Source organism: Chenopodium album, chromosome 4 (assembly GCF_948465745.1).
Source record: "Chenopodium album chromosome 4, dcCheAlbu1.1, whole genome shotgun sequence".
NCBI classification, from domain to species: Eukaryota; Viridiplantae; Streptophyta; class Magnoliopsida; order Caryophyllales; family Amaranthaceae; genus Chenopodium; species Chenopodium album.
Window position 1 is genome coordinate 34,330,370 of NC_137837.1, and position 14,729 is coordinate 34,345,098.

Sequence of the window (14,729 nt, forward strand, 5' to 3'; positions counted from 1 at the left end):
CACAAGAATGCAATCCTTTCTAGACATTAAAGGTAGCCAAGAAAAAGAATAGCTAAGGTTGATGCACACATAAAGCATGCAAAGGGTAGAGAACTTAGAGGGACTTACACTCCTCCTTATCTCCAACCAAACTTCCGCGTCCTCTCTAATTTTGCTTCCACTTTTAAGGTGATATCTCGAGATTCCTCGAAGGAATCGGAAGAAATAATCAATGAAAAACATTTAGGCTACCCAACATCTTGGCATTGATAGCTCGCTCAATAGGCTTGGCTTGATTACCCTCCATCGGTAGTAACTAAACCTTACTAAGGTCAAAAGGTCTTAAAAGGGTTGAAACGTTTAGGCTAGGGTAAAGGGTGTGGAAATAAATTTGGAAATTGGTGGTAAACTTAGAAGTGAAGCAAGGTTGATCATTCCTCAATTCAAACTCAATAAACTACCAACTTTCAAATAAAAAATTCTAGCAACTCCTCCCCCAAGCTTATTCTTTTTCAACCAAACAACAAATATTTTTGTATTTTCTCAATATTTTCTTCTTTTTTTTTCATTTCTTTTTATTCTTTGCTCTCGCCTCTTTTGACTTTGAGCGGCTTTTTCTTTCATTTCCTTTATTTTCTTCTCATTTACTCAAACCATTCAACATAACAAATATAATCACAAGTACCAAAATTTGAGTTTTTCACTTTTTTTTCATTCTTTTTCTCACTTTCATTAACCAAAAATACAAATCAAGTCCCGAGAATGCTTCACAAAAACTAATAAAGTTGAAAATAAAGCAAAGGTCCATTGGTTTGTAATGTGGTTACGCCAAAGAAGGGAAAATGGCTCAAATTGGGTTACTAAATGAGCAAATGCAAAAGAAAAATAAAAGAATAGAAAATAATAAAACAAAACAAAAATCCTAATTGCCTTCGTCTTCCCCTAGGTTTGTTCGGTCTCGATCTTGGGTAGATTAAGCCAAATTCTCGATATAAGCTAGCAATGCCAAGGATCCAAACGCCACACATGCAAGAAATGTAGAAGGCTAGAACAAAATAGACACATTCTCACAAAAATGACGGTAGTGGAGTAGCAAAAATCACCTTTAAAGCTTCAACTAGCTAGAGAGCGACAACCATCTTACCACAAACCAAGTGAGCTAAGGTCTCATAGCCCTTAAGTTCTACTACCTTAGCAATGTTATATGTGTGAACCAACCTCGACATTCAAGTGCACGAAAACCTCTAACAACTAGCAAAGAGGGTATTCTAGGTGCTAAAGCCCAATTATGTCCAAGTTTAAAACAAAACATTTTGAAACTTGCCTTGAATGCCATGGAAAGGCACTATACACACAAATATTCACAAAACCAACAATACTCAAGAATGCATATACAATTGTGCAATATGAAAGCATGATCAATAAAAACTACATATACCAAAATTCAACTTAATAAGGCGCTCATGGCCATCTAAACATAGAAAACCAATCTCAATAATAGACTTTGGCAAGTATGAGAGAAATAAATCAAGCAATCATGAGACTATGGATTAAGAAACTACCAAGAGATATAGATAACCCCCCCAAGCTAGCGAATAGCTACTCCCCCAAGCTAGAATGGAGCATTGTCCTTAATGCTCAAAATAAAGGCACAAAGGGTGGGTGGGAGGGGAAGAAAGAAAACACATTCACACAACAATTCATAATTCATTCAATCCAAATGCATATAAGAAAGCAAATCCAAGATGAGGGAAGAAGGAAAGAGTAAACCAAATGTGAGGTGGGTGTTGAAACCCGCAACTGAGCACATTGTCCACAATTTCATCTAATTCCTCGTCTTTGTTGCTTTTCCAAATGCAAGCAATCATTGGTGTGCTTCTTCTCAAGGAGCTCAATCCAAAATCCTTGCACATGAGTATATGCATCGAGTACCTATACACATAGACAAGAGAGTAAACAAAAATGAGAAACACAAAAGAAAGAAAAAGAAAGCAACAAAACACGGGTTACTTCCCGCAAAGGCTTGCTTAACGTCCAAGCATGACCAATCTAGTAAATAACTCGACAAAGAACGCAATAGCTTGTCATATGCACCGGTAAACATGTCAAGAAATAGAGCATACACGATGCTCATATAACAAGCAAACATAAAGTACAAGGAGACTTTATGCTTGAGAGAAGGGAGAAAAGAAAAAGTAAAAGAATCAAAAGAAAAAACAAGAAAATAAGAAGAAAAAGAAAAATCCTCACAAAAATTTTTTTGGTTGGCATTATAACTCTTTTCCTCCTCAACAATGAAAGAGTTGGGGGCTTCGGAAGCATGAATAGGAAGAGGATCCCTAAGAGGTTCTTTGAGAAAAGAAGGGAGGAACATAGGATAGTAGGAGATATGGTTAAACCTTTGGGAAAAAGGTGTATGAGAAAGGGAAAAAAGGGTAGCTAATCCCTCATCACAAGATCTCACATCACTAATGAGGGAATGAAAATCAATCATGGAATCCTCAAATGAAGAACCCTCATGTTCTACATCTCCCTCAATCTCAAAAACTCCAAGGTAATCAACCTTATCCTCCTTTTCACCACAATAGGCAAGCTTTCCTTCAACTATCTCAAAACCCAAGGTCCCAAAATCGTGCATGAATGGAGGTAGATTCATCTCAAACTCATCTAAGTCCCAAGAAGCGTTCTCGATGAAATCATCCAATAATCTATAAGTCCTCATATGACTCTCGAAAAAAATGTGGGACATTACCTCAAAAGAGTCTATATACTCATAGATTGAAGGGTCCCAAACATACACTTGAGACTCATCAAGATGGGAAGAAGGATTAGGATTTTCAAAATCAACACTCTTTTCATTTTCAACTCCTTCACCATCACTCGAATGCTCTCTAATGGGATCCTCACTCATATGGGGAAGAGAAGAAGAAGGAAGGGCATTTTCTTGAGAAGAAGAAGGAAGGGCATTTTCTTGAGAGTTGGCTAGTTGGAGAATTTGGCTCTCAAGCATCTTCATTCTAGCTTCCGTCTCCATATTCTCAACTTCCCTCATCTCGTTATACTTCTCCATCATCTCCATTATCTTCATTATCTTCTCTTCCTTCAAATTTTCCATAGAATTACCCTCATAAAAGGACTCATTAGAAGCATAAGGGAAATCATTTGAAGCCATGTAAGAACAAGAAGATGAGGAGGGAGGATCATTCACATTATAAACATGAGCATCATCATATTGGGGAGAGGGGGTATAATCAAGCAAATGAGATTCATCATCAACAACAGGAGATAGAGAGTTGAAATCACTTGTACTAGGTTCACAAATAGGATCACAAGACAAATCATGGGGATGCATGCCACTAATAAAACTATTATCACATTGAGAATCAAAATTAGCAACATTACATGCCCTATTGCGTACTTCCTTAGCAAACCGTACAAAAAATCTCCAAGCACTATGAACCGATAATGCTTGAAATTCGCCATTAAACCTACTTTCAACTTCATATCTCGTTTGTTAATTCATGCCATAGTAACAAATCTCACAAGCTTCACAAGGATTACAACCATTATAGTTCAAAAACCCCACAAGTCTATGGAAGTAGACATAAAAAGGCTCATCATCATATTGAGGAAAAGAAAAATGTGCCATTTTTCAAAAACAAAACAAAGAGAACAAAAACAAATCAAAAGAAAATATATACAACGGACTAGTCTCAATAAGATAACACAATGGTAATGGAAGCCGTTCCCCGGCAACGGCGCCAATTTGACAGGGGAATAAACGCGTCGTCAATTATTTATCCCTAGATCAAATACAATTTATATAACCTAAACAAACCTAATACGAGTATAAGGCAAGCATAGGGGTCGAACCATAGAGAACGGATAAACACCACCAAATGTTATCGACAATTAAGCTAGTCCGAAATAGGGGATAAATAAACTAAAGTCTAAAGATGCTAAAACAAGAAATAAAACATTAAGGAAAATGGTTTAGGTATAGCATTCACTTGAAGATAAACAAAGGCATAGAAATTGAATTAATTATGAACTAAACATGCTCGAATATCGAAATAAAGGATCCAATCTAGCCGCCTTCCGGGGTCAATTGGCTTCTCCTAACATAGCCTCTATGTTTCCACATTAGAACCATATACTAGGAGGTACTATTAAATAACAATCGATAGTAATGAACCTTAACTAAGTCAACTTCCGTTTCTTGTTAGCAAAGATTCACCTTTAATCAACCAACAATGTGCACTTGCAAGAAGATTAAAGAATATCAAGCATATAAAGACTTTAATCACAAATAAATCAATTCTAAACCCTAGAACATGCTCAAGGTCCAACTACACCACAACCATTCCCTTAATGGGGAAATTACTCACTAATCATGCTAATAACAAGATTAATTAACAAGCAATCAAGAATAAACATGATTAACAAGCAATACCAACAACTAAAATAATAATCAAAATAAAACAATTAAAAATAGAGGAGAGAGAGTAAGAGATTGCTCATTAATTGAAGATGAAGGTCTACAAAGGATTGAACAAGCTCCTTCTTCAAAATCCAAGTTCATTAATGAAGAAAATCCCACTTTCTCTCTCTACCAATGAAGACTAATCCTAACCTAACCTAAAACTAATTAGAGAAAAGAATAGATAGTTCTTCCATATCTCCTTGTTTTCCCCCAAAAATGGGTATTTATACTAACTTAATAAAACTAGGGAAAATAGAAAAATAAAAGAAGGAAAAGAAAATAAAATAAATTAAAAAGGAAAAGTAAAAAAAAATCAGAAACTAAAATAAAAATAAAAATAAAAGAAAGAAAATAAGAAAAAGGGAAAAGAAAACAAAGAAATAAAAAATAAAAGAAAATGAAAATGAAATAATAAAATAAACCCACAAATCCCCACCAAAACCATCAGCTACCCCCATTTCTTCCTCCTTCGCATTCGAATTAAGCTGCTTAGCTTGAACTCCTTTGAAGCGCCTTCACCATCACCGCCGTTCATCAATAATCATCATCAAATCGAGGCCGTTCAATCCTCATTAAAAACCATGTGCGAGTCTCGTGAAATGGTTCGATCGAACCGGTGGCTGGTTTGACTGAACTACAAGGTTGGTTCGGTCGAACCAAGGGTGTGTTCGACCACTCCTCTTCGAATAACAAAACCCCCAAATTCTCTGACTCGAAGTTCGGTCGAACCCTCAACGGTTTGCTCGAACTTGATTAATTTGCAATTTACTCTGATTTTTGCTTAATTGAGGGGTCGATTGATTGCTTAATTGCTGCTGGTTGTTAACGGGGGTGAGAAAGGGATTGTTATTGTGGGTTGCGCGGTGGTGAAAGGTGGGTTTGCGCGGTGGTTAAAGGTGGGTTTGCGCGGTGGTGAAAGGTGGGTTTGCGCGGTGGTGAAAGGTGGGTTTGCGCGGTGGTTAATTGCGAATTGGAGCAGGGGATGTTGCGGCTGGTGGTGTGTGTGGTGTTTGCGGGATGGCTGCCATTTGGGGTGCTGAAGGTGTTTGATTGGTAGCTGGTAGTGAGTGGTGTGAGGGTGGCAGCAGGTGAGTGAATTGGTGCTGGTGTTGTTGGTGTTGTGTTCGTTGCTGTTGTTGGTGGTTGTTTTGTTGTTGTTGTGGCTGGTGGTTTGCGTGGTGGAGGTTAATGTTGTTGTTGGTGTTGGTGGTGTTGCGGGGTGAAGCAGGGGAAGAGTGTATGGGTGAGTGGAGTTGTGTTGTTGGGGTTTGGCATTGTTGAGGGGAGCAGGGGAATTGAGCTGCTTGTGTTGTTGGTGTGTGTGTGGTGGAGGATAAGGTGTGGGGTGTAGGATAATGCTGGCAGCATGGGTTGGCTCAAGTTTTGCGCCTCGAACCTTGGACCTCCGAACACGAATATGACCTTGAAACCCGGGACACCTAAACCAAAAACACGAGGGTATTACTAAGAGATAAAATAAAATAAAATAAAATAAAGGTAAAATAAAGTAAAATAAAATAAGGTAAATAACACTAAACTAATAAAAATTAAATAAAACTATACAAGTAAAGAAAGTGAAAAAAAATAGACTCAAAACTAATTAAAATAAATAAAAGTAAATTAGAATACTTTCAAGGAAAAATAAAGAACGAAATATAACAAATCAAAAGCAAATAAAATACGAAAATAAACTAATTCTAATAAAAACTACGAAAAGAACTAAAACACGACAAAATTACCAAAATAAACAAGAAATGTTATTAAGAGAAAACAAGAGAAAGAAAGGGAAAATAAGATAAAATAAACACGAAAATGACTCTAAAATTACTCCCTAAGAGTGACATAAATGTCACTCATCAACCTTAGAATGGCATTGCGTGAACCATGACTTATGGCTTGCTTATGTGATTATGTGACTATATGCAACGTGTTAGGATAGTCTTCTTTTTTTACTTTTTAGTTTGGTCTAGGTTGCCAATTACGAAGTTGTCTCTTCGTGACTAGCGTCATATTCAAAGGATAGCATAAAAAAAAAATCAAATCGAAAAAAAATCGAATAAAAAAAAAGAAAAACGATGACACAAAAAAAAACGCTCGAATTAAAAAAAATTCTACGAGCAGGTGGCGCGCGCAACTCAGTGAGTTGCGCAACCCCTCCCAGCGCAAGTGATTTCGTTGCACGCGACAGCCGCGCGCAACTGAATTACTTGCGCGCCCCCACTGGACGAGTTAATTTTGATTTCTCAAAAAACAAATTGACTCGTCCGAACAATATTTTCATTGAAGAATTGTTTAGGGTGATGTTATCCGTTTGAATATATTTTGCGTCTTTTCGTTTTTTTTTTTCCTTTTTTCTCCCGTTTTAAACAAGCGTATCGATTTACTTATCCTTTCGTACTCCTTTAGGGATGGTTTTCAAGCTTGGGAAAGAGGACCCCCGGGCACTCGCATTCTACGTTTACCACCCAAAGATCAACCCCTTTCAAACCACTTTTATTTGAAAACTAATCCTAGTCCAACAACAATGCCAACCATCGAAGAACTTCAACAAGAGATTCTTTGTTTGAGAGAGAAAAAGGCTCAAGAGGCCGAGGAGAGAAGACTTAAGTAAATAGAAAAGGCTGAAAAGAAAAATGCTGAAACCTTAGCCTTGCAAGAAAATATGGAACAATTATCCATCAAATAAAAGTCGTTGGAGAAGCTAGTTCTTCGTTCTACAATGGGGAACAAGTACTTTGACGCAGAAAAGTTTGCTCCTCCCCCAGGACTTGCTTTACCAGAAAAGTTCGTAGCTACGGACTTGCCAATATTTAAGGTGACCAATAATCCACAAAATCATTTAATGTGTTTTACTGGCACTATGGCACTTAAGGGAGTTGATCCTAAGCTTTATGCTTTGACTTTCCCTTTATCCCTAGACCCAACCGCGAGAGAGTGGTACTATGGGCTGGATCCAAAATTCAAAGTAACATGGGAAGATGTAGTTTCGGCTTTCATTACCCAATATGAGACTAACGTAGAGTTTAAGTCAACTTTACGTGAACTCGAGATGCTTAAGCAAGGCGACGATGAAGGTTTCCTTGCTTTCTATGGTAGATGGAAAGAAAAGGCGGCCCACCTTGCCCAAAGGCCTCCTGAACTCGAGTTAGTACAAAAATTCATTGATAACTGTCATGAAAAGTTCAACAAACATCTAAGTTACCTTGGTCTAGACACTTTTCAAAAGGTCTATTCTGTGGCTACTAGGATTGAAGATGATCTTGCTAAAGAAAAAGCAAACAAACCTCATCATCATCATCAACCTAAGAATAACAACAAGAAGGGGAATGATAATGCATCATCCTTAATTGACGTATTTGCGACTTCCACGCAATACAATAACACAAATTGATATGATGATCCTAGAAAAAGATGGACAAAAGAAAGAAAATTTACTCCATTTCCTGTAAGCTATAAAGAATTGTTAGAAAAATTAAATGAAAAAGGCTTACTTGCGCCAATAGGGCCAACACCACCCACTCCACCAGAAAGAAGATTTCCTCAATGGAATGGTAGTGCTTATTGTGCTTATCATACAGGCGTTGGACATTATACTGAACGTTGCTATGTTTTAAAGCACAAAATACAAGATTTAGTAGAAGATGGAAGAATTCCCACGCCTAAACCTAACAATAACGCATCCCCCTTAGGGGTGTTTCACATCGATGAGGACCATATAGGAAGTGATATGTTCAATCCTTTGGACTATATCACACCTATAGGATAACCTCTATCCACAATACTCATAGGGGAAACTAATGAAGTATGTGGACTATGGGACGACGACTTTCAAGACTTATATGTCTCTAAGTATGCCGCCATCCCACCTCCATCTTGTTTACGAAATGAAACAAATGGAGCACTTGATTGGGATCATTTCTTGGGGAAATCGCAAGATTTATCGAATCTCTCCTTAGATGAACAACGACATCAAGCACAACTCATGGAACATCTTGAAATGGAGGCACATCCAAAGCCTCTAGAAGAAAGTTGGTTTGTGAGTCCTATAATTAACCCAAACGAGTTAGTTCATTTAACTTGTTCTGGGCGAGTCTACCAAGCACTACCACCAAATGGATCTTCAACCACACAAATACAAACTCAAGGTCAAGTACAAAATCCAATACCACCTCCACTTGAGGTGGAAGATCCATTGGTCAGACAAATTCGCCAATCCAAGGTGAATGTTAGCATTTGGGAATTCCTATGTACTTCTAAAGAACATAAGAATTCTCTCATGAACACTCTAACGGCTTTGTCTGTAAGCACAGACATAACCCCTCAGGATCTTTTTAGCTTGCTTACTAGCGAGAAATCCGACAAGTCAATCATTTTAACTAATGATGATTTGCCTTCAAAAGACACTACCCACAACAATGCATTATACTTAACTGTGGCATGCAAGGGATACAATATCCCTCTAACTTTGGTAGAGAATGGGTCATCTGTAAACATATGCACATTTCGAACGGCAAAATACTTAGGCCTAAATCCAGAAAAAGATTTCCAATCAAAAAAACAAAGCATTAGGGCCTATAACAATTCGAGAAGATCAGTGTGTGGAACTGTTAAGCTACCAATTACCACAGGTCAATTCAAAAGATGGTTGAATTCCATGTTATGGACATACAACCTACATTCAACCTTTTACTTGTACGTCCTTGGATACATGAGCTTCGTGCAATACCATCCTCACTTCATCAAATGATTAGGTTGAATTATCAAGGGCTTCCTATGACTATACATGCTTCTCGACTCAAAATAGCAATTAATGATCAATCACTCTTAGAAATAAACCATGATAATGATGAAGAGGACATGTGGGGATTCGCCGTGGAGCCAATCTTCACAATTGAAATGGAGGAAGACTTTGAAGAACCATTCAAGATTGATCCATATTCCACTCGGATAGTAAACAACATCTTACTCAAGAGTAGTTACTTTCCTGGGATGCCTTTGGGAATAGGAATGAAGAAATCTCTCTTACTTCCTATCCCAAAGAAAAGATTCTCTTTTGGATTGGGATATAAACCAACCAAAGAAGAATTGAAGTCACACGATGCGAAAAACAAAGCACATAGAGACAATAATAAGAAAGGGATAATCACTTTACTCCCTTCCTACCAACAAACCCTTAATGGATAATTCATTAGGGAGGGAGAAGATTACACATGCTACGACTTTCCAGAACCCTTAGTTCTGGAAGGAATCAAGAAGCCTGGATTTGAGATATTTCATGACTGCTACTTCTTGGATGACGATCTTAGTATTGTTAAATGAAAAGGGTGCTATGATTGGCAAGCATTTAACTTGCTATTTGGACTAGGGCAAAAACATGTCGCTATAATCACCAATCAAAACGCCATTCAAGATGAAGCTTTTGACCCAACCTCGTTTATCACCATTTTAAATGAATCTTTTGAGCATGGATGGAGGAAATCTTTCAAATAGACCAATCACAAAGGCGATAAGCTGAAAATCGTCACAGGCGAAGGGAAAATGTTTGAAGAATCGGACGATGAATCTATTATAGACTCTAGGGAAGCTGAAAATCTAGGCCTTGTGGCCATTACTAAGTCTTTATTTTCTAGTTTTAAGGACGAAGATCCCAAAAAGGATTCTTCTCTTGATGTACTCTCTTTTGATTTTAATAATATAAGCTCTATTTCCGAGTATATGCCTTCTCTTAAATCTTTCGAATGCTATAATAATAAATCTAATGAAGATGATAACATTAATAAATTGGTTGAACTAATGAATGAACGAGAACAAAAGAACCCTATTGTTGAAGAAACTGAAATAATTAATATATGAACTAACGAAAATAAAAAGAGAAGTCAAAATTGGCTTAACTCTAAATCCAGAAGAGCGATCGACCCTCATTTCGACGCTCAAATAATTCGAAGACGTGTTTGCTTGGTCATACAAGGACATGCCTAGAATAGATAGGGAAATTGCGGAACATACCATTCCCTTTAACCCTACCTCTAACCCAGTAAAACAAAAACTTCGACGAATGAAACCTGATGTCGCATTAAAAATAAAAGAAGAAGTACAAAAACAGTTAGACGCAGGTTTTATTCGCGTATGTAATTACCCAGAATGGGTATCGAACATCGTCCCAGTCCCTAAAATGGATGGACGAGTTCGCATGTGCGTCAACTTTAGGGACCGTAATAAAGCTAGCCCTAAAGACGATTTTCCTCTACCAAATATTGATATATTGGTAGATAACACGGCTAAACATGCGATGTTATCCTTTATGGATGGATACGCAGGTTACAACCAAATTTTAATGGCTAAAAAAGTCGAAGAAAAGACATGCTTTATTACCCTTTGGGGTACGTATTACGACTCTCTTGCATGATATGATGCATAAAGAAATAGAAGTGTATGTGGATGATATGATCGTAAAGTCCAAAGATAGAATGGGACATATAAAAGCCTTACGCAAACTTTTCACTCGCATAAAAGAATACAAAATGCGATTGAATCCACAAAAATGCGCATTCGGAGTAACTTCTGGTAAGTTACTTGGATATGTAGTAAGCACACGTGACATTGAGATTGATCCCTCTAAAGTAAAGGCAATTATTGACATGTCTCCCCCTCAAACTGAAAAAGAAATTAGGGGTTTCCTTGGCAAACAACAATACATTAGTCGATTTATTAACAAATTGACTATGAATTGTAAGCCAATATTTAAAAATTTAAAAAAGAGGAGAAACATGAATGGGACGATCAATGCCAAAAGGCCTTTGAGAAAATCAAAGATTATCTCAAAAGTCCACCAATTTAAGCACCACCAGTACCCAAACTACCTCTTAGACTATACATTGCAGTTACAGACACAACCACAGATGCCATGTTAGCACAAGAGGTAGAAAAAGTCGAGCGTGCAATATATTACATAAGTAAAAAATTCATCTTATATGAAACAAAATATAGCACCTTGGAAAAGACAATCATAGCATTAGTGTGGGCAACCAAAAAATTACGACATTATATGCTACCACACACTACTCATGTGATTTCTAAATAAAATCCGATAAAGTATTTGTTTGAACAACCACCCATACAAGGAAGGATATCTAAGTGGTTGGTGATGTTGGAAAAATTTGAGTTAAAATATATTCCTGAAAAATAATAGAAAGGGAAAGTGATTTCTGACTTTCTGGCACAACATCCAATTCAAACAAGTCGTGCAGAAACTACTCATCTTCCGGATGAAGAGATTCTCATGACACAAGATGACAAATGGGTAATGTACTTCGACGGTGCGTCCAATCAAAAAGGATGTGGCGTAGGAGTGTTACTCATAAGTCTAGAGGGAGCACATACTCCAAACTCTGTTAAACTAGACTTTTAGGTTACTAATAATGCCGCAGAATGTGGAGCGTGCATTATTGGATTAGAAACAGCAACTAGCATAGGTGTGCAAAAAGTAGAGGTATATGGAGACTCCAGTTTGATTATAAATCATATACTAAAAAAATGAAAATTAAAGAACTCCACAATGATATTATGCTAAGCACACCTAGAGCAACTCATCGAGCATTTCGAACATATTGATTTTAAATATCACCCAAGGGATGACAATTAATTTGTCGATGCGCTAGAAAAACTAGCCTCGATGATCAACATTCCAGATCACTTACATATGATGCCATTATGCGTTGATAGAAGAGAAGAACCAGCGAATTGCAACGCAATAGAGGAAATAAATGAGATCGAAGGAGACAGTCCTTGGTATGATCATATCCTCCAATATATTACTCATGGCACATATCCCGAAAATACTTCATCGAAAGACCAATGAGCCTTACGAACACTTACGGCCCAATATGGTCTATTAAATGGTCAATTATGCAAAAAAGGACCTAATGGTCAAAGTCTATTATGTATAGACCAACCGAAAGCCACGCGCCTTATGGAAAATACTCACAAAGGTGTTTGTGGACCTCACATGAATGGTAAAATGCTTTCAAAAATAATTTCATGACAAGGGTACTATTGGTCCACTATGGAACATGATTGCATACAATATCTTAAAAAATGTCCAGAGTGCCCAATGTTCACTAATTTACAACACCTTCCACCATCCGAACTATACAATCTCACTTCCCCTTGGCCTTTTTCAACTTGGGGAATTGACATAATTGGAAAAGTCTCTCCAACAGGAGCAGGAGGGCACGAGTACGTATTAGTAGCCATCAATTACTTCACTAAGTGGATTGAGACTGCTTCTTACGTGAATATCACTTCTAAACATGTCGCAAAGTTTCTCGAACAAAACATATTTTGTAGATATGGAGTTCCACATGAGCTAATTAGTGATCAGGAATCTCAATTCAAAGCTGAAGTCGAGACCCTCTTAACTCACTATAAGGTAAAACATCATTACACATCCCCATACAAACCTCAAATGAATGGAGCTATAGAGTCGGCAAATAAAAATATAACAGTCATCATTAAAAATTTGGCAGAAAATTATAAAGACAGGCCGAATAAACTACACTTCGCATTATGGGGTTATAGAACGTCTATACGAACATCAATAGGAGTAACTCCATACTCCTTAGTTTTCGGAATGGACGCAGTTCAACAAGTCGAACTGGAAATACCATCCCTACGCATCGTACTCAAAAGTAAGCTACCGGAAGCTGAATGGGTAAGAGCGAGGTATGAAGAGCTTTTATTCCTCAATGAACGACGATTAAGAGTTTTGCATCATGTACAAGTCTACCAAAGGTGCATTGCGCGTCATTTCAATAAAAGAGTCAAACCCATAAATATAAAAGAAGGTGACTTTGCACTAAAGGAGGTTAGGGGTCCACCAACCGATCCAAGAGGGAAATTCAAACCTAACTTTATAGGTCCCTACCGCGTAATTGAAATCCTATCAGGAGGAGCCGTCAGATTAATGGATATTGGAGGGGATGAAATTTGCCAATTAATAAACATTGATTGACTTAAGAAATATTACATATGAAATCCAGATAAACTCGTTCACTCATACAACCAATTTTAATTAGCATTCAATTTAAAGATTCTAAGTGTTATGCATGTTACCGAATAACACGGTAAAATACATAACACCTGGGGTAATTCAGAAATTATAAACCATTCTAAGTATTCAAAATTTTTCGAACATCACGAAAAAATCATCACACTTGGTGGGGTAATAATACAGAATATTAAAAATAAATTCGAGACATTTGTAGCACAGGTGTCGCCCGCAACTAGAAGAGTTGCACGGGGATGTCACGCGCAACAGATTTCGTTGCGCGCGACAGGCTCGCGCAACTACATGTGTTGCGTGCGCCACCTGATGACGAACTGCGTACCCAAATTTTTACGTTTGAATGAATTTGCGATTTCTACTTGCGGCAAAAAGAGGGTGTTTCTTAAATATAACATATACTCGGAAAATAAAATTAAACCTTGATTTAATTCTTTTAAACAAGGTTCGATTATTTTTTCATTTAATTTCTATCTAAGAGATTAAAGGAAAATAAAAAAAATATATATAAAAAAAAGCACGTTAGAACTACGCAGAGACCTGATTTCGTAATGCGAATACGTAGGCAATCTTTATGATTCGGTCATATCAAAATATAAATATATAAAGCTCATTTTATTTCATTCAAATTTCAAAAGAGAGACATTGTTGAACTAAATTGTAAACGAAAAAAAAAACATAGTAGTGATTATATTTTATTCGAAATAAGCTAATGATAAAATTGTGTAACACTCTAAGGTTTTACTATGTCCTCGATTGTCACATATGATGGAGGAGTAGTTTCCATTGCAGTATTTTCAGAAACCTTGGAGCTCTCCCCTACACTCTTCTTCTTCACCCAAACATTGTTTTTCAATTTAGGGATTGGGGCCTTTGCAACCTGTTTTTCTTTCCCTTTGACTATTGGATCTTTCTTGCGAGTATTCGGTGAAGGTTCTTTGATTTTCACACGTTGTTGCGCGGGTTTGGAGAGAGCTTTCCTTTTTTTCTTCGAACGAGCCTTATGGGATGAGAAGTCTAATTTTCTTCTCACTCCTTTGTTTTGGCCACTAGGAGGAGTAGTAGTGGTTGAATGCATCAAAGGCTTAGGTGGATTGCGAGCGGTGGCGGTTTGAAGTTGAGATCAATCCTTGATTAATTCACCCTTATCCGCCGCATTCATCGAAGCTTTGTAAAAGGAAGATAATGTAATACTCGCGGTAGGAT